This window comes from Camelus dromedarius, chromosome 23 (genome assembly GCF_036321535.1).
Source record: "Camelus dromedarius isolate mCamDro1 chromosome 23, mCamDro1.pat, whole genome shotgun sequence".
Classification (NCBI taxonomy): Eukaryota; Metazoa; Chordata; class Mammalia; order Artiodactyla; family Camelidae; genus Camelus; species Camelus dromedarius.
The window spans coordinates 27,742,283-27,765,124 of record NC_087458.1 but is presented as its reverse complement, the minus strand read 5'-3'; the positions used below and the strand labels follow the sequence as shown (position 1 = coordinate 27,765,124).

The window sequence follows — 22,842 nt, the reverse complement described above, 5'->3', positions numbered from 1 at the left end:
CACATAACAGCTAGAGTGAGACTCGGCAGCAGGGACACCGGATCTGAGTCCTGATCCGTCACTTCTCTCCGAGGCAAGGTCTCTTCTCTTAAGCCTATAAAATGCAGGGACAGAAACACCTTCCTCACTGACTCACAGTGAGAATCAAGTGAGATGATCCACACCAGCCTTTAGCACAGCATCTGGCACCACAGTTCATACTCGGTGTTGTTCATGACGATGGTGGGGATGATGCTGCTGATGTCAAGTCAATGGGTTGCAAAAGCGACAAGAGACTGACTCATTCAAAATCAGACCTATAGCTCAAGATTTTGCAGCATGAAGCTAAAACGTGGTGGTACAAAGAACCCAGCAAGCCCCCCAGCCTGCCGAGTCAATGAGCAACATTTACTGAGTTGCTACGTGGCGCAGAAAAACACTATGCTCTATACTCTTTTCCACCTCCAACTGTCTCCACACCGGACCTGAGTAATCTGTTCAAATCACCACACCACCACCTCCGATTCTTAAATCCCTCCAGTGGCTCCCCATTGCTGAGGATGAAATCCTAGATCCTTCTCGTATCCCGTCAGGCCTTGGCCAGGCTGGCCCCCGCCGACCTCTGCAGCCTCCTCCCACCTCACTTCATGGACGCTCTCTGGGCTCCAGGAACCCCTGTCATCCTCCAATGGCCCCACCCCATCACGGAGCCTTTACTCATGTGATTCTCTCTTTTTGGGACATCCCTCCCTCTTCTCCTCTCCGACGTGGGCTAAACCCCCCCATTCTATGCTCTCATGGCACCATGTTCCTCCCTTTGTAGCTCTGTCACAGTTGTAATTTTATTTAATTGTATGATTATCTGATAAATATCGATTTTCCCCAAACTCTTTGAAGGCAGAGGTAATGTTAGCCTTTCCCTCATCGCTGTGCTCTGTCACCTTACACAGTGCCTAGTACACAGCACACGCTCAACAAATAACTATTTGACTTGACCTATTGATAGATACATAGATGGACGCCACGCTGTGAATTCAGGAAGCGCTTAGTAATTGTGTGAGTGATGTAAATAAATCTTAGACATTATCTCTGCCTTGAAGTTGTTTATACTCTAAAAGCAGAAATAAGGTATAAAGGGAGTAAGTGGAAAATGACTTTACGCAGCCACCGCTCAGCACGTACAGACTCAGAGGGCAGGGCAGCCTGAGAAGCAGGCGTCCGAGAAGACACCGAGGAAGTCCATCAGGTGGCGGCCACCGCCACAGCGCTTGCAGATAACTGCAGTTCCCAGTAAGGCTGTGTTAACCGCTACCTTTGGGGGAAAAAAAAACAAAACACGAACTGGGGGGTGGGGTGGGGTCTTCCAGTTGGGAGGATGGAAGGTTCCAAAGATGATAGTTGTTTGGGGAAGTGGCTCACATAGTCCAGGGAAAAGGAAGTTTGGATAAACAAGTTGGTTGGTGGAGATTCTTGAATTGTTCTTAACAGGAAATTGAAACAATAAAACAGAGCGTGAACAAGATGATTCTAACACTTGTCCAGAGGACAACTTAGAGGGAGGAAAGCAGGGAGGCAGAGCCGTCTTCTAGGAAGCTGTTAGTAATGCACACGCCAAATAATTAAGCCCCAGGCTGAGACAAGGTAAGGGTTTTGAAATAAAGAAATGAGTCTGAGTGATATTTTGGAAAAATAAACGTTGCAACCTAATGACAGGCAGCCTGTTGCCAGTAAATGAGAAGGGAAAAAACAAAAAAAAGAAAAAAACAACCCTGCAAGGTTTTAAGAGTGGGACACTAGGATTGTGGTGGGGACATGAAAACAAGGAGAAAATGGGAAGGACTCTCTGCTGTGGGGAAAAAATATGACCAGTTCAGTTCTGGGGAGAAAGAAAAGAGAGAGACTGAAATGATAAGAAAGAAAGGCAAAGAGTTTCAAGTTAATAGGCACAGGAAGTTGTCTGAAGCCCTGAAGTCACATTCCCCAGGAGGAATCACAGAGGCTAAGCAGTCTCAAAATGCACCCAGGGCTGAAGAAGATTGAACAAAAGTAACCACAAAGGAGAGAGAGGGAAAGGAGGCCAGCAGAGCGTGGGTTATACAAACTCCCTGAAAGGAGAGCTTACAGCAACCAAAAATGCTCAGACCCGCGAAAGTCAGCCTCGGAATCCAGGCAGTGTGCTTTAGAACACTTCAAATGACAAAGGATTTACCTTCATCATTACCACAAGATGCTGCATGTATTTTAAAAGGATTGTCCCTGTTTAAAAACATACAAGAGTTTTTAGAAGTGAGCACTGGTTATTCTGTTCTGTGACACTCTTCAATAAAATGTAACCGGAGTTAATTGAAAGTCTTAGTGTGGTCAGTTACATAACACCAGAATTGCTGAATAGCTTAAATGTGGTGTTTTCCCAGAAATATTTGTCTTTTGGATGAAACCAAGAATGGAAAGTTTCGGTCTTAAAGGAGAACTTTTGAGAAGGTGGAAAGAAAAGAAAAACATATATAATGGGAATACAACTTTCACAGCCATTAACAGAAATGCTGCAAATATGGGAACTACTCACACAAAGACACACAAAAACACAAACAGAAGTGAATTTCATCGCTTCCGAGAGTTAATTGTGAATTGGATATCAATTAGATGATGTCTTTTTAAAGATCAGAAAACCTCTCGTATATTGCCTTTGCCAGGAGTGGAGTTAGACGGAGGTTTGGTTCTTGGTACTTTCCTGTTAAACGGGCAGAATCGACTCCTGCTAACCCACACTGATCCTGTTTTGTCTGAGACATGAAATGAGGCCTATAGGGTGAAAATGTGTTTCATTTGGGGGCAGGAGAAGGGGAAGAGTCACAGCCTTTGGTTTATTTGGCTTCTTCTAAGTAGGAGAACAGCTGATGCTCTAGAAAGCTGCATACAGCTCTACTCCTACCCTGGTTTTTCTCTCCTTTTCCTCCAGAGATTGTGTGTGTGTGTGAGTGTGTGTGTGTGTTGTAGAAAGGGGAGTTGGAGGTGGCTATGGTAGAAGCTGGAATATTAGGTGGCTTGTGTATGTGGTTGGACTGAGTGTATGCATTGTGGGACTGGAGAACTGATCACACAGTTGGCCTTCGTCGCAAACCTTAATCATAAAGCCTAGTGATTTCTCTCCAGAACAACACAAGCCCACCAGAAAGGCACGATAAAGAAGGGACAGTGCAATTGCGTCATGTGGCAACCTCACAGCCAAGGAGGTAATATACTTTTACTTAGAGCCAAACAGATAATGTATTTAACATTATGTGAAGGCATTTCTCTCCTGTAACCTGCCAGGGTGCCCTGCTGTGAAGTCAGTGTGTCCCGTGCCTCAGGAACCCACACCACAGTTGGTTGAAGGCTCGTGACCTTAGCGGGAGGACCAGCTGACACTCTCGATATACGTGCCCAACTCAGGCTAAGTTTTTGGTCTTTGCCACCTGAAAAGGCTTGGGGGGGGGTAAAGTGGAAGTTGGTCAAGCAGTGAGAATTCCCACAGTCTGGCTGGTTCTATAAATCCATGCCAGACTCAGGCTGCCCTAGGAATGTCCAGAAGAGCTCAGCATCAGTTCCAGGCAGCAAAAAGGAATTAAATTTACTTTGGGTGTAGGGTCCAAGGATTCCAGGACAAAACTGGACCTCCTAGGATTTTGTTGTGACCATGAACCGTGCGGACAAGGGCGTCATTCTAGGATGATGGAGCGGCAGGATAGAAAGGGCCCGGCTCCGACTGTTACCTCGTAGAACAGAGAGTCTGGGACTGTCTACTCTGGACTGCTTCATAAGAGATAAACAGAATTCCTTCTTGTTTAAGTTGTAGAATTGTCTCTCTGTTACAAGTAACCAAATCTACATCCCAATTAATACACCTGTTATATAGAACATAAATCAGCAGAGGTAAGACAGTCACTTAGCCAAAGGCTCAATCATAATAATCTAAGATTTACTCTGATGTGCTCTGATTCTGAAATTATTCTGGGCTCTGAAAGGGATTTTTTTTATCTATTTATTATGCATGCAATGCATAATAAGAAGCTGAATAAACCAAAGGTTGTGACTCCTCCCCTTTTCCTGCCCCCAAACTAAACACATTTTCATTCTATACACCTCATTTCTTGTCTCAAACAAAACAGGATCAGCGTGGGTTAGCAGGAGTCAATTCTGCCCATTTAACAGGAAAATAACAATACTCATGCAATGACCATTTACTGAGTGTTCACTACATATCAGGCACTGTGCTAGTCACTGCAGAAATAACTTTGAACAAGACAGTTGTGGTACCTGCCTCACGGTGCTCACGGACTAGAGGGAGAAACAGACAAAACACATATATTTCTAGTGTGATAAATGCTGAGAAAAGGGTTGGTACTGGAGTCTACAGGCTGAGCCTATGAGATTCAGGAGTTGCTTCCCAGGGAAAATGATCTCTAAGGTGAGCTCTGAAAGGTGAGATGGAACTAGAATTAGTAGAGGAAACAGATGCGGGAGGAGGAGAGAGCAACCCAGGCAGAGGGAAGAGAACAGGAGAAGGCCCAGGACTCAGAGGGATCGCAGATCAAACAGAATCCTAGACACGGCCCAGTAGTTCACAAAGTGCTCCAAACATGCTGGTAACTACACATCTTCCCTAAAAATTAAGTAGAGCCACATCTTCACTTTCTGAGCACTAACTTGGCTTAATAGTGTAATACACTACCTGGACACATGTGCCTTGGAAATACGAGGTATGCTTTTATTTTCTTTTATGTAATCCTCCAATCCCTCAAATAATGCCCTGTGAAGGGTCAGGTAAGTAAGTAATGATTTTAATGACTTTAACAGAGCACATAACTATGTGTGAGGCACTGACTCTCACCTCCCGGTCCAGTATCTAAAGCAAGGGCGGGCGGTCCGGGGTGGCAAACAAGGGAATGACCGAAGCAAGCGGGCAAGAGGGACGGGCGTGGCTGTGGGTCTTGGGTGGAACCACGCAGACTCTAAACCCCAAGCCAGAGTCTGAGTGCTGCAGTCTGTCCTGCTGAGAACAGCCAGCCCCGCACGTCCCAGGGGAGCGTCTGACCCAGGTCTGGGGGCAGGAACACCAGCGGGGCGGAGAGGCCTCCCTCAGGTCCGCCTCGGGAACACTCGCTGTTGGTGCTGTCCCTGCCCAGGGGGTGGAGAGGATGCTGGGGTCTCTTTGGAGGAGGGGGAAGCAACATTAGAGACAGTGAATGCTGTGAGTCTCCTGAAGGAGATGAAGTATGAAGAGAGTTTCAGGGGGCGGCGGAGGGGTTTGGGGAAGGAGGGTGGGGGCAAAGGAGAGAGCCGTCCAGAGCGCGGGAAAAGTGTGAGCCCAAGCTTAGAGTCAGACGTAAGGCCACGACAGACCAAGCAGAGGAGGCAGGCCGCCCAGACCCGCCGCACCACGTGGGCACAGGCGCCCGCCGCCCCTGGGGCTCGTCTCTCGCCAGAGTGCTCCGAGAGTCGTGTTGATGGAGATGCGTGACTTCACCCGGGGTAAACTGGACAAGCTCCTCTGCGCCCTGGTGGTTTGTTTGAGAATTACATCGTTGGGGCTGGTCGGAATCATGTATAATTTAGTCCCCACAGCATGACTGTCACCTGTTTGCAGGTGTGAATATTTTTGTGCTGGTCATCACTAACGCTTTCTGTCATTCTGCAGTTTACACATACATTAGTTCTCTTAATCTTCACAGCAGCCCTCCAAAGCAGAGGTATTATATCTCCATTTTATGACCTAAGAAACTGAAATGCCAAGATGACAAAGACAATATAAATGCTGGAGCCAAGTCTTTTGACTCCAAATATCATGTTCATGTTACTTCCCAAAGAACACATTTTTGTTCTTAGACATTTTTGCTGCATTGTTGCTGTTGCTTGTATGTTTGAGGACTTAAGGAACCTCATGAAGTATGTTGGTTCTTCATCCCCATTCGTAATCAGAGGTGCATCCACACAGTTGCCAGCACTCAAGAATCACATCCTTCCTGGCTCTTTCATGAGTGTCTCATCCCTTCCACTCCCAGTGCTGCCATCCTGGTCCAGGTTCGTGTTGTCTGGCCTGACGGCCCCATTTGTTTGCTCACACAGTCACTCAGGCAGCCACTGTGCTCCAGGACTGTGCTAGGCGCCGGGCAGGCTGGGGGATCAATAGGGAGCCCCTGCTTTCAGGGAACTTACAGTCTAGAGGGGAGAGAGAGAAGTAAACAGGACCTTACAGAGAGTGTGAGTGCTTAACGGAGAGGGCACGTGGTGGCCCCTAGCATCAGGGAGTGAGAGGAGTCAGAGATATCTAAAGCTGGGACTTCAGTGGGAAGCAAAAGTTAGCGGGTGGGAAGGGGGAGACATGCTTAGTTCAGGGAAAGGAGTAAGACCAGCAAGGCCGTGGATGCCGACGAGAAGAAAGTGATGTCACACACAGAACAGAATGTACATAGTGTGGCGGCCTGACGGATGAGGGCAATGGGAAGGCGCTGTCGAGAGATGACATCAGAGCCAGATTACGGGACGTTAAGGCACCCGGGCTCTATCCTGGGGCGTGGAGACCGTCGGGAGGCCTCACACCGCAGCGTGGCAGGAGAAGGCATGCATTTAAAAAAGATCTGATGGCGCTCGCAGCCGCCAGCGCACCGCCGTCGCTCTCCAACGCCAGCAACGCCTCTCGCTTGCCGAGCTCCGGCCGAAGGGGAAGGAGGGTAAGTAAGGAGGTCTCTATGCCCTGGCTCGTACAAAGCGGACTGCCCGCAAACCCGCAAACCGACCGGTGGTAACGCCCGGAGGAAGCAGCTGGCTACAAAAGCCGCTCGCAAGCGTGCGCCCTCTACTGGAGGGGGGAAGAAACGTCACCGTTACAGGCCCGGCACCGGGGCGCTCAGTGAAATTAGACGTTACAGGGAGTCCGCTGAACTTCTGATTCGCAAGCCTCCCTTCCAGCGTCCGGTGCGGGAGATCGCTCAGGACTTCAAAACAGATCTGCGCTTCCAGAGTGCAGCTATTGGTGCTTTGCAGGAGGCAAGTGAGGCCTATCTGGTTGGCCTTTTTGAAGACACCAACCTGTGTGCTGTCCATGCCAAGTGTGTAACAATTATGCCAAAAGACATCCAGCTAGCATGCCGCGTACGTGGAGAACGTGCTTAAGAATCCACTATGATGGGAAACATTTCACTCTTTAAAAAAAATAAAAGATCTCTTCTTCCTGTTATTGGTAGTTCTGAACGTTATTTTTTTTCCATGGGATCAAAAGGTACCTAAGTATATGACTGCAAGTGGAAAAATAGGGGACAGAAATCAGGTATTGGCAGTTTTTCCATTTTCATTTGTGTGTGAATTTTTAATATAAATGTGGGGCCATAAAGCATTAATGGAAGTCAAAATGTTTCAGTGAACGACTTTCAGCAGTTCAACTTTATAACAATTATAAATAAACCTGTTAAATTTTTCTGGAAAAAATTTTTTTAAATTAAAAAAATAAATTAAAAAGATCTGATCTACACACATATATATTTTATTGAGGTATCGCTGACTTACAATATTGTGTTAGCTTTAGATGTACGGCCAAGTGATTCAGTTAGAAGAGTTGTATTTTTATGCTTCATGGCCAGAGACATAAATTCTGAGATATCATGAAATGATAAATTCTAGGGCACCATATGTGTTTAAAGGTAACTAAATAAGTGTGAATATGGCTTACATTTGTTTCTAAAAAAAAAAAAAAAAAAAAGGATCTGATTGCAGGATGAAGAAAAGATGAGAGCAGAACAGCCCCATATAAATATAATGTGAGCCACTTCTGTGATTTTCACCTTTCTAGAAGCCGCATTAAAAAAGTAAAAAAGAAATAGGTGAAGTTAATATTTTATTTGTTAACTAATTTTAATAATATAGTTTATTGAACCCACAGTTCTACAGAGATGTATGCAGAGAGGTGAACACATTGGAGAAGTATTCAGGACGAGGAAGAGTAGAAATTTGTTACAGGTGAGAACTTACTTAACTTTAGTTCATTCTACCCACTAGGATCAAACTGATCTTCCTGAAATACAACTCTAATTAAGATATTCCCATGTTGTCATTTTTCCATTTTTCACCTTTTGCCCACCAAATAGAGCCCAGACTCTTTGACCAGCAGTGAGCCCTGCCTTTTCTCCAGCATCTGCATCCTCCCCTCCACACAGCTGGGCTGCTTCCCTCCCACCTGTAGACCGAGCGTCTGAGACCAGTCATAACCTTATGCAGAAGGAATGAAAAGCCCTTGGCTCAGCGCGCTGGAATGGAGCATCCGACCATTCCTCCTTCGAGTCGGGCCCCGTGTTCCAGGTCTGACTCCTGGCTTGGAAGTCTGCCTGCTCCCTCCGGGGCGGGGGCCCTGCTTCTCGCTCTCCGTTCCACGCTTTCCTTTTTCCAGAACTTGGAAGTCGGCCCGTAAACCAGAGTGTAGCGGCTGGAGCCTGCTAACTGCTGACCGACTCTCCCATTCCCTTACTTCTGATTGCATTTCTCAGCGCCACCTGTTTCCAGATTTCCCAGTCCCAGCACCTCCCAGCCCTGAGACTTGTCACCCGCCTCCCAATACCAGCCCTGCTTGCCTGGGTGACCGCCTTGCCGTCTGTGGCCATATTCCTCCCAGCCCCTGCCTGTCCCCAGGGGCTGATCTAGGCTCCACCAGCTTGCTGTGTCTTTGGCAGTGAACCAGGCCATTTCTAACAATACCTTGAGCTGTAACAATTGACATGCAAGGCCCTTCTGATTAGGGCCCACCCACCACTGAACCTTCTTTCTCACTCTGCTTTGTGCATCCTTTACTCCAGTCAAAATAATCTCACTGCCATTTGCTATTCATGCCCCACGCTTACGGACCTCTCAGATTCATTCCTCCCAAACACTCGGCCTGGAAAGAGCTTTCTCCCATTCCATCCCCATTTACCGAGGAATTCTTAATAAATATTAAGTCCCAAAATATGACCATCCAATATCTCCTCCGCATCCTGGCTGGAAATTACATCTCCCTCTTCTGAACTCCTGCAGCTCATTATCTGGACTTCCATTATGGATTTTTATTGCATTCTTCCTTATTTTAAACGTCTTATCTCCCCAAGAATATAAATAAACATCCTGGGAATAAGATCCATGTCTGATTTCTTAGCAAAGCAAAACAGCCAGGGGAGAGAGACAGGGAGAGACTTGGCTCGGTTTCGCAAAATGAGTAATGGTCCATCAAGGAATAGAGCTGAAAAAGCTCACACTGTCAAGTGCCTGCTTAGCATCCTTGGTCAAATCATTCCTGAAACATGGGGGGGTAAGGGCCCTGTCACTGTGGACTTTGAGGAAATTCACCGAGCATTCCTCTAGTAATAATAAAATATTATTCTATACACATGTGTGTGTGTGTTCCTTGTTTTCTTCCCTTCAGCCTCTCTACTTGGAGTTATCTCTTTGCATCTCCCCATCTCCCCTGACCCCAAAATGCATCTGGAAGCCCCCATCCCCCACCCCCAGGTTTGATGGTTCCCCAAAACAGAGCCAGAATAGTCAGTCACCCAGTTCAAATCCCGTCAGCTCCTCCTTTCGGCACCTACTAGGTCCACAAGTGTGATGAAAAAGTGCCCAGCAACCTTCCCCACTGACAGAGGGAAACCCGGGGACCCAGGGAACACAGCTATTTCCCCCCCCGCCCCCCCAACCCAGCACGGGTAGGAAAACCAGACTACGTGGGTGTTCCTGTTTATGATTAAAATGGGCAAAGTTAATTCTTGCCTCCTGAGTAACACTCAGCCTCTTGTTCCCTGTGGGGCAGTACATTCTGGACATGGAGATCCTCCTGCCCCCTTATTTTGCCAATGTCTGTGCCGCAGCGGGATGGGGGAGAGTTAAGCACATTGTGCATCATTATTTTACAATCACTTTCCAGCTTTACTCTTAGGAGCTCCAGATTCTTTACAAAACATGACAACAATCTCACCAAATCCATGTCTGGTAGCTAGAGTACTCTACCGAGAAAAATAAAGTAATTATAATCCATCCACCACAAGGTCTGCTCTACCTGCATTAGTCTGTCATATTACACATGTCTGGGTGGCTTTTGTGACTAACATTCCCATTCAACTATACAAATACACAGTGCCAAACTTGTGGTTGCCGGGGGTGGGGGTGGGGAGGGACAGACTGGGAGTTAGCTGTTTGTAGATACTGACAGACATATATAGAATAGATAAGCAAGTTCATACTGCATAGCACAGGGAAATATATACAAGATATTGTAAGAGCTCACAGTGAAAAAGAATATGAAAATGAATATATATATATATATTCATGTCTGACTGAAGAATTGTGCTGTACACCAGAAATTGACACAACACTGTAAATCGACTATAACTCAATTTAAAATAATCAATCAATCCATCAATCCTAAAAAAAAAAAGAGAAAACACATAGTGCCAAGTCCAGGCCAGGAGGTCTGAAGGATCAGTGTCAGGGGGCCTACGATGCTAGTCAGACATCAGAATGCCAGGTTTTGTGAAGAAGCATCCAACCATGATCAAACACACTGCAAAGTCTTTCAAGTGCTGAGTCATTCCTCCCTGCTGCCCTGTCTGGGCCATGAGCTCTGTTTCCCTGACGAAGCTTCAGATGCCGATTTGATGCCAAATCATCAAAGAAGATTCTTTCTTGCCTCACAGGTTTGATGGGGCAGCAGAGCGGGTGATACCCTCTCAAAATCTTGAGGGCCTGGGTTGAGATAAAATGGTCAAAGCCCTGTCTTCCAGATACCTTGCCAGGAATTTGGAACCCTAGTGTCCTTGTGGCAGGTACCCTGGGGACAGAATGTCACCACAGTGGACACAATTAGAACCCACATCCTTTTCTGGTCCAACGTAGGTTGAAAATGAATGTTTATGGTCTGGGGCAAGAATTACTCCATTGATTGGCTTCAGGGCCTGATGGCTCCTCAAGGGGAGGGTGGAGGAGGGAGCTGACGTGAGCATCATTTACTCACGTGTCAGATTCCAGAAGCTAAAACACAGAAAGCACATAAAGAATAAAAACAGAAACCAGCTCCACAAGTCTGAGAAAACATCATTTTTCTTTCTACTCAGAATAGACTTTTATCATCTTGAGAGTGAAAATGGGCATAACCTTTTTAAAGCAGTATCTATCAATATTAAAAACACACTCTCCCTTTGAACAAGTGATGGCACCATTAGGAACTTACCCCATGGATGTTCACGGAACGCTTCAATGAAACGTATGAACAAGGATGGTCACTGAAGCATTACTTGTCATGGTTTGAAAAATACATCAAATGTCCATCACTACAGGGACTGGTTAAATAAAAATGGCATATCCGTATAATGGATGAGTTAAAAGAATGGGATGGATCCATGGGTGCCAATACGGAAAGTTTTCCATGACACATCACTAAGGGAAAGGAGCCAAGTACAGGAGAGTATGTACAGTGTGACTACTTGTGTGTTAAAATATACACATGTATGTAGAGGAGCATGTAATTACATTCAGGCGTGTGCATGGAAGAACCTCGGGAAATAGTCAGCAGTGGCTAACTTTGAGTGAAGAACCTGAGATGGGGTGGAAAAAGCGCTTAACAGGGTAGGGTGGCATTTGGGAGAGAGATCCGACACCAGGGGAGGCTTCTCATGTGTCCCCCTCATTCGTAAAAGTACTGATAAATATTCTATTATGATTTTAAAGCATTTCTGAGTTAGTGTCTTCAACAGAAATGGGGTACGTGGCCAAAGAGGGAAGGAAAAAGGAGATTCTTGGCAGAGAGACTGGTAACATCCTGAGCCAGCTAAGCCGAAGAGGAAGTATTCCAGTCCACACAGAGGAAGAAGTTGGCCCCTGCAAAAGATGTTTACTGTGGATCAGGGCGGAGGGGGAAGTGGAAAGAAGAAGGAAAATAATTGCCTCATCTGGGCTTTTTATTGAATTTAATTTTTTCTACTAACTTTATTTTGGAAAAGGGACTTTGAGAAGAGGAACTAGCCCTTGCCCAAGAGTATGAGGGGCCAAAACGTTGTCCCGGCTGTCCAGGAAGCCTCAGAGGGAACACTCTCATCCCTTCCCCACCCCCCTGGCCAAGAGCTGTTCAGCGGGAACACTGACAAAGGATAGGCCTTTAAGTACGAGGAACATAAACCAGCCTCAGAGAACAGATCTTGCACAGCTGCTCGTGGCTCCCTTCCTACTGAACAGCGTGAGTCCTTTGTTTTCTTGGACTTGGAAAAGGGGGGGGAAAAAAAAAAGCCTTTGCTTTTGCATCCAGTCTTGAAGTGCAGCTTCCTTAATCCATTTCACAGCCTAGGCTGGTGCAGCTTATGACAGAGACAGAGTGAAGAGATGAGACAAGACTGAGACTCGATTCAAGGGGACCCGCTACACTGAGTCTCACCTGTCACACACCTTTTGTTGTGACGCACATGAAGGCTTTCTATTGGCCAAAACCTACCTCAGTGGCTTCCATTAGAGAGCAAGATTGTCAACATTTATCTGAGTGAAATATCCACGGTGTTGGCCCAGATACAAATCCTATAAAATAAGCATGACTTTAATATTATTTTCTACCTGATGGTGATCCCAGGGGAAGCACAGAATTTTCCCCTCTTCTCACGCACCATCCAGGTGTTCATCGCAGGGCAGAAGAGGGTGGTCAGCATCATGGTAAGCCTTTCTGGATAATTTCTAAATTCTAGAGCCTCTTCAGGGAAGTGGACTTTCCCCCAGGTAGGTTGCCTCAGTTAGTTATAACGTAAGGCTAATAAGCCCACGGTCATGAGCGCATTTATTTACCCCGAGGGCCAATTAGCTTTGGCCACATCCTGTATCCCCTCAACTCAAACAGCTGTTTTTAAAATGATGCCTTGATGACAAGGGGGACTGGTCCAAAGTAAAAGAGATAATACGAGTTCAAATTTATCATGCTCCTGAAAAAAACTGACACAAAGCACATCAAGATATTAAAATGATACCACCTGGTATTTGTTCCAAAGAGATCCAGGAATAATAACGCCAACAGACCTCAAAGATCTCTGCACAGCTGCTGGGCTGGTCATCAGACAGAAAACAGCTCCATATTGAGGACAGCTCATTTCTGTTTTAAGAAGAAGGCTATCATACTAACTATGAACCCATTTTTCCACCAAAATAATTCTTTAGAGAAAGTTATTTCATTTAGGACATAAAGAATGTTCAACTTGTTTACAGGTATCCCCGCCAGGGAGGAAACTGAAATCAAGATGAGTTTTATCAAATTCTAAGCCCTTTCTGTCCCACTAAGTGTTTTATATAAAAACTAAACTGAATGATCATTTTAGTCCCTATTTGGTCTGAGCAATTTTTCATGCTAATCAGACACTGATTTTTTTGTTCTTTTATTAACTGATAATTCTTCAAATAGCCTCAGTTCTTTCCTCGCAAATATGGTCTTCGTCCACACGCTAAGCATAAAACGCCTTCTTTTTTTCAGCTGGGCCACAGAACCCAGCACTGATGCTTTTCCACCACTCATCAAAAGAAACACACTTCCAAACTGTCTTTCCTCACACTTCTGTCTAGCTCTTTGTTTTTGAGGTTTCCAACACAACCCACAAACATGATCAGTATCTGCAATACCACATGCACCAGTCTCAGACGCACATACACAGGCCTGGAATTAACCTTGGGGACTAAATCACACTCTCACCTTGACACAGAACTAACTCTGGGGACCATCTCCCACACCTTGAAATCTGAGCACGTCTGCCACTGTAAACTCTCTGGTCACAAGAAAATGCAAGTTGGCAATACTACAAATAAGAATCACCTTTTTTTTTTCTTTTTTCTTTTTTATTGAAGTATAGCCAGTTTACAATGTTATGTCAATTTCTGGTGTACAGCACATTGCCTCAGTCATTTATGAACATACATATATTCATTTTCATATTCTTTTTTACTATAAGCTACTACAAGATATTGAATATATTTCCCTGTGCTATACTTATTTATCTGTTTTATATATACCAGTCAGTATCTGCAAATCTTGAAACCCCATTTTATCCCTTCCCACCCTCCTCCCCACTGGAAACCACAAGTCTGTATTCTACGTCTGTGAGTCTGTTTCTGTTTTATGTATAAGTTCATTTGTCTTTTTTTTTTTTAGATTCCACATATGAGTGATATCATATGGTATTTTTCTTTCTCTTTCTGGCTTACTTCACTGAGAATGACATTCTCCAGGGACATCCATGTTGCTGCAAATGGCATTATTTTATCATCTTTTATGGCTGAGTAGTATTCCATTGTATAAATATACCACACCTTCTTTATCTAGTCATCTGTCGATGAACATTTAGGCTGTTTCCATGTCTTGGCTATTGTAAATAGTGCTGCTATGAACATTGGGGTGCAGGTGTCTTTTTGAATTAGGGTTCCCTCTGGATAGATGCCCAAAAGTGGGATTGCTGGGTCATATGGTAGGTCTATTTTTAGTCTTTTGAGGAATCTCCATACTGTTTTCCACAGTGGCTGCACCAAACTGCAAGAATCACCATTTTTCAATCCCTGATTCCAGAAAACGGGCAGCTACACTGCTCCCTTACTGGCATGAGTCTGTTCTCTAGGGGAGGACAGAGTCTCACCTTCTCTGTTTTCCTTCCAGTCGCTTACAGATGCCCCTTGAAAGACTGAGAAAAAAGTCTACAGAGGCTCCCAGATTCAGGAATGCCAAGTGTACCATTGTGTCAGGGGCAGCGGGGGGAACAGAACCCTCTCTTTCAGAAACTGCTCCACCATCACTGCTCACTTGCCTTCAAGGAGCACCGAAGCCAGGCCTTGAGGAGAGACAGCTAGTTCTGTGGAGGCTGGGCCTATCTTGAGTGATCTGAGAAAGTATACCACCCTCCTCAGAGAGACCGGTGCTGTGTAAATCTTGATCCAAAACCTGAGCCATGTGGGTGAACCATGGACGGCATGTCAAATCAGACTACGGACAGAGAGTCTGGGATATGGAATCCGTATCCTTTCCCCATCCTAGAATTTCTAATCTTTCCAACTTCCTTCAAGAACCTCTCCTAGTTCTCCACGAGCTATGGAGCTACCTCCCCCCCAGTTGCTCTGTTTACCTTGATAAACGACAGGAACATAGTATAAACTAAGGTCCCCCAACCCCTCGAACCCATGGAGAATTGTACATGAACATCCCTGTACTCAGTAAAACTGTACATACCGTATAGTTTTCCTCTCACTACTTGTTTCTGAGGTCACTAGGAAAACCGCTGCCCTTTCAGTGTCTCCTTGTCCTGTTTATCTTTGACACCCGACCTCCTCCCTCCCCAGCTCCTCCCTTCGTCTCTCTCCTGCAGTACAGACGTCTTTTCTTCTTCGCTGCATAATTCTAAGCACAGGCTCTGCCAATAACCCTGCATCATGCTGATTTGCCCCAGCTGTGCCTCATGGTGGTTAACCCATACTTATAAGAGTCTCCTTAGATCCTCCTCCGAGAACAGGATTCCGCATATACATCTAAAAGTCATAACCAGGGGGGTGGAAGCTGAGCCAAGAATAAATAGATCCTGCTTTGAACTACTGATTACCTTAAATAAGAAAAATAACACAACTGGAGAAAAGAAAAACACTACCCAGAGTTGTAGCTTAAAGGTTTTCTTAGATACACACAACACACTATAAGATGACCTGCCCCTTCAAACGTCCCACTTCCTAATTTAAGGTCAAGTTTCTCAAAATAAATGAAGGGAAGATGCAGGTCAGGGCAAGGAGTGGAAGAAAGGAAGATTTCATCATGAAAAACTCAAGTGACAATAGAAAGTATACCCCTAAATGAGCGCATCCAGGAACTTTACTGTAAATAGAGTTGGCAAAGCTTAGAGTCTTTGAGAACCTTATACAACTGCAAAAAAACCAAAAAAACAAAAAAAAACCCCAAGTGCATGGAACAATAGTTGGGGATCAGAATGTAATGATGCTGCTCTGCAACTCTGGGCAGATCACAATCTCAGATCATCAGTTTTCCTATCAACTCCCTCCCCGAGGAGTCGCTGGCAAGTCACCAGATGGTTTATGTATACTGAATTGTCTGGCCCATTTATCTTTCATTATGAAACCATGTTAATGGTCCCATGTTTGAATGTGATCAGATAATGTGAGTGACTGTCATTAGAATGTAATCATCCATCTTCATCTCTGTCCCAGTGTGACTGTGTTTCAGATTCTTCAAACCAAACTCCACTCATCCGAGCTCCACAGGATAATGGACAAATGCCATTCGTTTTGTTAAAAGAAAAATCTTCCAGACTGAAAAATTATTTATTGGTTTCAAAAACTCTGACTAACCTCAGGATCAGGGACATAAACATGATCCATCTGATGCCAGAGGACATCAGCAGTCTAAGAAAAACATAATAAAGCTAACTTTTTATTACAAAGCTCATCTACTAAAAAGTCAGCTTCCCAAAGGCTGTCTTCAAGTCTGTTTCTCTGCAATGTCAACGAAAGTGACATGAAATAAGCCACTGCTAATAAACCATCTTCCGCTGACGGCAGGCAGAAATGGGCACTTCGGCTCAGGACAGCTTCAGTCCATCTCTGAGAGTTCTGAGGTTGAAGAGCTGTGGGAGACAGAACTTCTACACCCATTTTATTCACTTGGAGTAGAGCGAGTTTCTGTCCACTAAAAATAGCAACACAATTTGAGGCTCCCGGGAAAACACAGCATTCCGTCAGCCTTTAAGCACTGGATTATCGGTTCCTAAGCATCAGCAACATTAACACAATTGAAGACCCCGCCGATGGTGGCAGACAGGGGTCCTGACGTGTGGAGGAGGAACTCGGCCCCAGAGTCACAAAGCTTAAATGGCCCTTCACGATCTGAGCCCTGCCCTCATTTCAAGTCTCATCTCCCCGACACCTCCTGCCTTGAACCCTGTCTTCCATCCATATTGAACTCCTCTGCACTCCCCCAGCCCCTCTATGTCTTTGCACTTGCTTTTCCCTCTGCACATGCAAAGGGCTCCTTCCCCACCCCCATCTCTTGGTGTAGTTCACCCTATTCATTCTCATGTCTTGTATCATTTACTCCTACACATCATTAATTACTCTTAGCTTTTCCTAACCTCCCAAATTTTGGTAAAAGGTGCCTCACATGTGCTCCTTTACAACCTTGTATTTCCTTTTAACTGCCCTAATTACATGTATGTGCCTTTAAAAAAAAATCTGTATTCCCCACTGGAATGCAAGCTCCAGAGGCAGGGATTATGTCAGCCCTGTTCATAGTAATTACTCAACAAACACTAACTGAGTAAATGACTCAATTCACTATTCCACATGGTAGGAATAAATTTATTTTAGATGTTTTCTTTATTTAGCTGTCATTTTCTTTAACCCTTTTGTTTTGATATGTCTAAATGTTAGAAATGTAAAAGATATAGAGAAACACAAACACAAAATCGTGTTCATATTACCACCACCTGGAATTGACAAATGTTACCAGTTTTGCATATTACTTCGAATCGATTCAAGACTATTTCCAAAGGGCCAAAACTGAGATGATTTTGTGATCAATCCTGAGTTAACCAGAGAGAAAAAAAATGGAAATAATATTACGAAGCACTTGTGACGTCTGGTTCATTGTCCTCGGTTTATGTATATTGCGTAGTCAACTGTCCTTAAAGGATTATTAGTATCCACACTTCATGCATGAAGAAACTAAGACTTAAAAGATTAACTACTGCCCAAGATAATACACCCAGTAGATGTTACGGCCATGTTCAAACCAAATTCTACCCAAATCCAAAATCATGGGGCTTTCCTCTTTATTGTCTAGATCCTCAAATCCAATCCATATCTGGGAGTCATTGCACTTTTTGAGCCAGAAAATGTAGTTCCACATGTGTTATTCATCCATTCAACTTAAAAAATGTCAAGTAAGTGCCTGCTATGGGTTGTGTGCTGTTATCTCATAAATGTGCAGAAAATTAAGTTGAGTGGGGGCACTACATTCACAAGTATCCTGATTCATTCAGCCAAGAATAAGAAATCGAGTGGCCATAACTGCCATGGAAGTTTCTCCACTGCAGAAGAAACATGCAACCGTCAAGGCAATGAGAAAATAGCATTAAAAGGCTGAACAGACCCCCCACAGACGCTGGTTAAGGATGACAGGTGACAAGCTACATTCAGATTGGATGGCCCCTGAAAGTTCATCCTGGTCCTACAATGACAATAATACTGTGGTTGTGGTGTGAAAAGACTTTACAAGGTGACTAGATATTTGAGTCATTTAAAAACTGGTTGTCACTTATGATTTCTACAGTGTCCTCTATTTTTGTTTTCTCAAATAAAAGCAAGAAACCTAGGGATGAATAATGTGGCTCTTTTCTCAGTGTATCGTCTCAGCTCTCAGATCAAATTCTTATGGTTGCTCTTTAATGGGAAAAAAATAAGAAAATGATTATATGTATCTATATGCATGAGTGGGGATATTGTGCTGTACATCAGAAATTGACACATTGTAATTGACTATACTTCAATTAAAAAAAAATTCTTTTGGTTGCTCAATGGTCAGCCCATGTGTGGCTCTAATAGGTCACGTTGGGTACAGTTAAGCCTCTGCACCTTCTTTCTTGCAGTCCCTGCCTCCCTTCAGAAAATGATGACACTTTGTTCCCTGAGCCAAAGGGACTGCCTGTGCCTGTATGTGTACTTTGTATCAAGGGGCTTGCTACATTTCTTCCAGTAAGTCCTGAGTGTTTGGAAATCACTCACTTTCTTTGCGACAGTATTGTCAGCAGTTGGGACTTCCCTTACTTCTGGACTCCCATTTGAAAATCCTGGCTCTCTCTTGTTTTCTCAGATCTACCACCCTGCACGATTTCTTAAAAATAACTTCTTGTCCCACCTTGACAGAGCATGATTCTTCCATCACAATGTTTCTTTGGGTCATTTTTAGTTTCCCTGATCAACATTTTTACTTGGAAACAATTCAGATGTGTTCTTGCATTGCATCCAGCCTACTTAAAAGTAATGTTTGAGGCAACAATGAGTTCATTTGTAAGCAAGATTTAACCACAAGGGTAAACAAGAGTGGGTGGAGAGGTTATTCTGCTTACTGAGGACTCTTTTCATCAGGCTATTTGCTTTTGTTGTCACTGTATTTTTACTAAACACAAATAGTGTGGATTTCTCAGAAATCCAGTAAAATTATAACGGTTCCTATTCTTGGCAGGTACAAGCCACAGAATAAATCTCGTGGTTTGGGGCCTTGGATCTGTCCTTCTATGACGTCAAAGAAAACACCACTAAACCCCACAAAATTCTACCACCTGGGTGCTCTTCTCAGAATAAGTGCGGACATGTGAGATGCTGTTTGCCTGTTCATCCCTTTGTTCATTCACTCACTCATGCACTCATTCAACAAATATCTCAGCAATGTAGTGAGGTAACTTTCAAGAGAAAAGACATAGTTCCTCCTGTCAGGAGCTCATAATATATTGGAAAAGAATACAAAATAAGTGATTGCCATATAGTGTAATAAATGGACATAAAGGAAACACGGTGCTAAAAAAAATAAAGATGAGAAAAAAATTACAAAGGCATACAACATAGTCTGTGGAGATCAGGGAAAGTTGCCAGAGTCTGAAAGATGAGTAGGAGTTAGTCAGGCAAAGGAGAAGGAAGGGCATCCCAAACAGAGACTATGGCATCATGTGCAAATGCACTGGGGCCACCAATATCAGGGTGCAATTTTTAAAAGAATATTAACCCTTTCCTACCAGTGACCTCCCCTAAATCTTTATCTTCCTGACATTTTCTTCATCTATAAAGTTTCCTGAGATTCCTAGACCAGGGTTTCTCATCAAGTAAAGCAGATAGATTTCTCAGACGCCAGGTTGTAGGGGAAGAGTTTATAGTGCAAGTTTTCAACTATTTCCTCCTCTGGGGCCTGAAGGAGGATGTACAGTACAGGGAAGAAGTACAGCCTCTCCCTAATACCCTACATTTGTAATCCGAGGACACATTTAAATAATGCCCTTTCTGCCTCATCTTTGCCCCCTCGAAGGAGAGATAAGCCTAAAGGACAGAAGACACTTCCTTTCCCTTTCATGAGACTGTTTCAGTTTGCGAGCTCCTCTCCCCCATCCCTTGCCTCTTCGTTGTCTCATGCCAAGCTCGTCCTGACATAATGGAGTTTTCAAGGGAATAAAATGAGACCCTGAGATTTACAGCAGACACAGTTTGTAAGACAATGAGCTGAAACAGAACTGCTTTGCAAGCTTTTTCTTGGAGACCTAAGACCCACATGAATGCAAACCCCACGAAGGAATGATTTCCAGGCCCCCAAGAAACTGGTCTTTTTCCTTCTTTCCTAAATTCACCTGGAGTTCCCTTTCCTCTCTCTATAGTAAAATGCAAGGAAATGTCCACGTCTGATGTGGTGAAGGCAAGGCTTGTTCTAGGACCGGGAGCCAAACAGGACAGGCCATGCTGGCTTGCAAACGTCTAAGAGCTTTTTACAGGAGAAAGCGCTCGACATACCAATCCTATTTTCTCCTCCCAGAGGGCTTCTTTTCCCCATTCAAAAGGTCATCTGAGTCGGCAGCTTGGATAACACAAGGTCTGGAGCCCAGCCTGCCCACTCCTTTGCAAGAAGACTATCCCGGAGGAGCACACTGCTGACTTGGCCACCCCACCCCTCACACAGGGGAGAGAGGGTGGAGCTGAGTGGTTCTGAAACACCGCCATCTGGCCACTCCCCCAAATTATTTGCATATCCCAACACAATGCTCTTTAACTGGGGTTGATTGTCTTCCTCCTTGAAAGATCAGCACATACGAACCTTAGTGGGGGCAGTCTCACTGGAGTCAAGGAGCTAGCTGTGTCTAGCAGTCCCAATGCCACAGTCATTTAAAAGCACAGAAAGGACCCCAGAGTGTGGGGCCTTCCAGGATGTGGGGGAAGTCTTGAATTCAGATGGCAGTGGTCAAAACGGCTGTGCAACTAGTAGGGCAACACGGGACAACATCTTGTACTCTTTCCCCATCTCTGATTCATTCAATAATGATAAAACTCTGCATCCATTGCTTACTATGTAGGAGACACTGTTCTACACACTCTGCATATTGTATCTCAATTCATTCTCACAACAACCTACTACTATACACTGTTTACAGATGAGGAAACTGAAATACAGAGAGATTAAGAAATTGGACGAAGTCATGAGCAAGTCTGGCTCGAGTCCATGCTCTTAATCCCTCTCTATATTTTCTGTATTCAGTAAATATGTATTAAACACCTACTAAGTGCCAAACACTGTGAATAATGTTGGACATGCACAGATGAGAATGACAGAGGCTCTGCCCTCAAGAAGCTTACACTCCAGCTCAGGAGACAGCAATATATAAACATACACTAAGCACCGTTCATGTGATGAGCCCCATGAGATAGACAAGCAGAGGTGGGACCACACAGGAGCGTCACTAACCCTGACCACAGGGATCGAGGATGCCTTCCTTGAGGAGATGATACTTGAGCACCTTCTAACACAACACTAGAACGTAACCATAGTAAAAGTTTGGTATCCGGAATATCCTTCTTCGGTTTAGACTATGAAACTTACTGAAAACGTCATGCTGTAATTCACATGGTCTTACACTGGGCTACTTGGGATTCTGGCAGCAAGAGCCAGTGGATAAAAATAAGAAGAGAAAAGTGGGTAGACTGGAGCTAGAGAGACCTCCTGACAGCAGCGTGTGCCCCGTGGTGAAAGCAGCCTGCTGGGTGAGCAGTGTCTCAAGGACATAGGGAGACTCTGACGTGATTCTGGCAGGTGTCACGCCCAGGGAAGCAGTTCAGGGAATGGGCGAAAACACCCAGGTTCCAAACAATCCGACTGTTCACAATGGGACCCCAATCAATACCTTGGGGTATGCGGAGTAGAATTCAGTTACGCAGGAAAAAAAGAGCTAAAAATTGCTTAGCAGAGGTTTGGGGCTCCATTTACGTGGGATGGAGTTAAGGGCAGGGTGCAGCCTCCGTGAGATACCAGGATACTATATGCGAGAACTGAGATGGAAACCCAGCCACACACATGGGGACAACACTTTGAGGAATGGAAGAAAAGTTACGGCTCAGTGGGCACGCTGGTGTTTGCTCACACGAGACATCGCCGAGCCAAGCTCCAGGAGAACAAGACTGGTGCCACCTACTGTGCTGAGGGTGCTGCCCTGGCCAGGATCAGCCGAAGTCCGGGCACCTGGGCAGGGAAACCAAACGTAGAATCAGATTGATTTAAACAATTTTGGTAAAGAGATTCATGAGGAGATAAAACTATAAACGAAGAGAGACAAGCTTGAGTTTGAATCTTACCGGCTAGGTATCTCTGAATGTGCCCCTTCACCTCTAATCTTCAAAGTCCTTACGAAAAATGTCCCTATGGCTGTGACAATTAAAACACAAGGATGAGTATGAAAGTGCCAAGGACAGCTCTTGACACAGAGTGGGTGGTCAGTAAATGATGTTCCCGCTCCCTTACAGACCAATATTCCATCTCAGTATTCCATTTCTCACTGCTGATGGTCATGTCAACTCATCTCAGTACAAATTCTTCAAAGCATGTTTATATGTTAATAAATTCCTAGGCAGGACATTTCTATCCCTTTGCTTCATATTTAAGCTTGTGGCAGAGGGAAGAAGGAAGTCATTTAGAATCACAAAGAGCCCTAGCGCTGTCATCAAAGCACTGCCTTTAAGTTCTGCAAAGAGCTGGCTCTCTAGAGATGAATACAGTGCACTCCCACTGCTCGTCCAAACTGTCATCCAGTTTTTCTTTTTTTTTTTTTTTTT

At 44.6% G+C, this 22,842-nt stretch overlaps 1 protein-coding gene and 1 pseudogene across 3 annotated transcripts in view; one reads left to right on the top strand and one right to left on the bottom strand.

The window, feature by feature from the left end:
* RGL1 (ral guanine nucleotide dissociation stimulator like 1) overlaps positions 1 to 22,842 on the bottom strand; it is a 257,097-nt gene that overhangs the window by 126,765 nt on the left and 107,490 nt on the right. The window lies entirely within an intron of this gene.
* LOC105096249 (histone H3.3A-like) lies at positions 6,478 to 7,432 on the top strand (annotated as a pseudogene).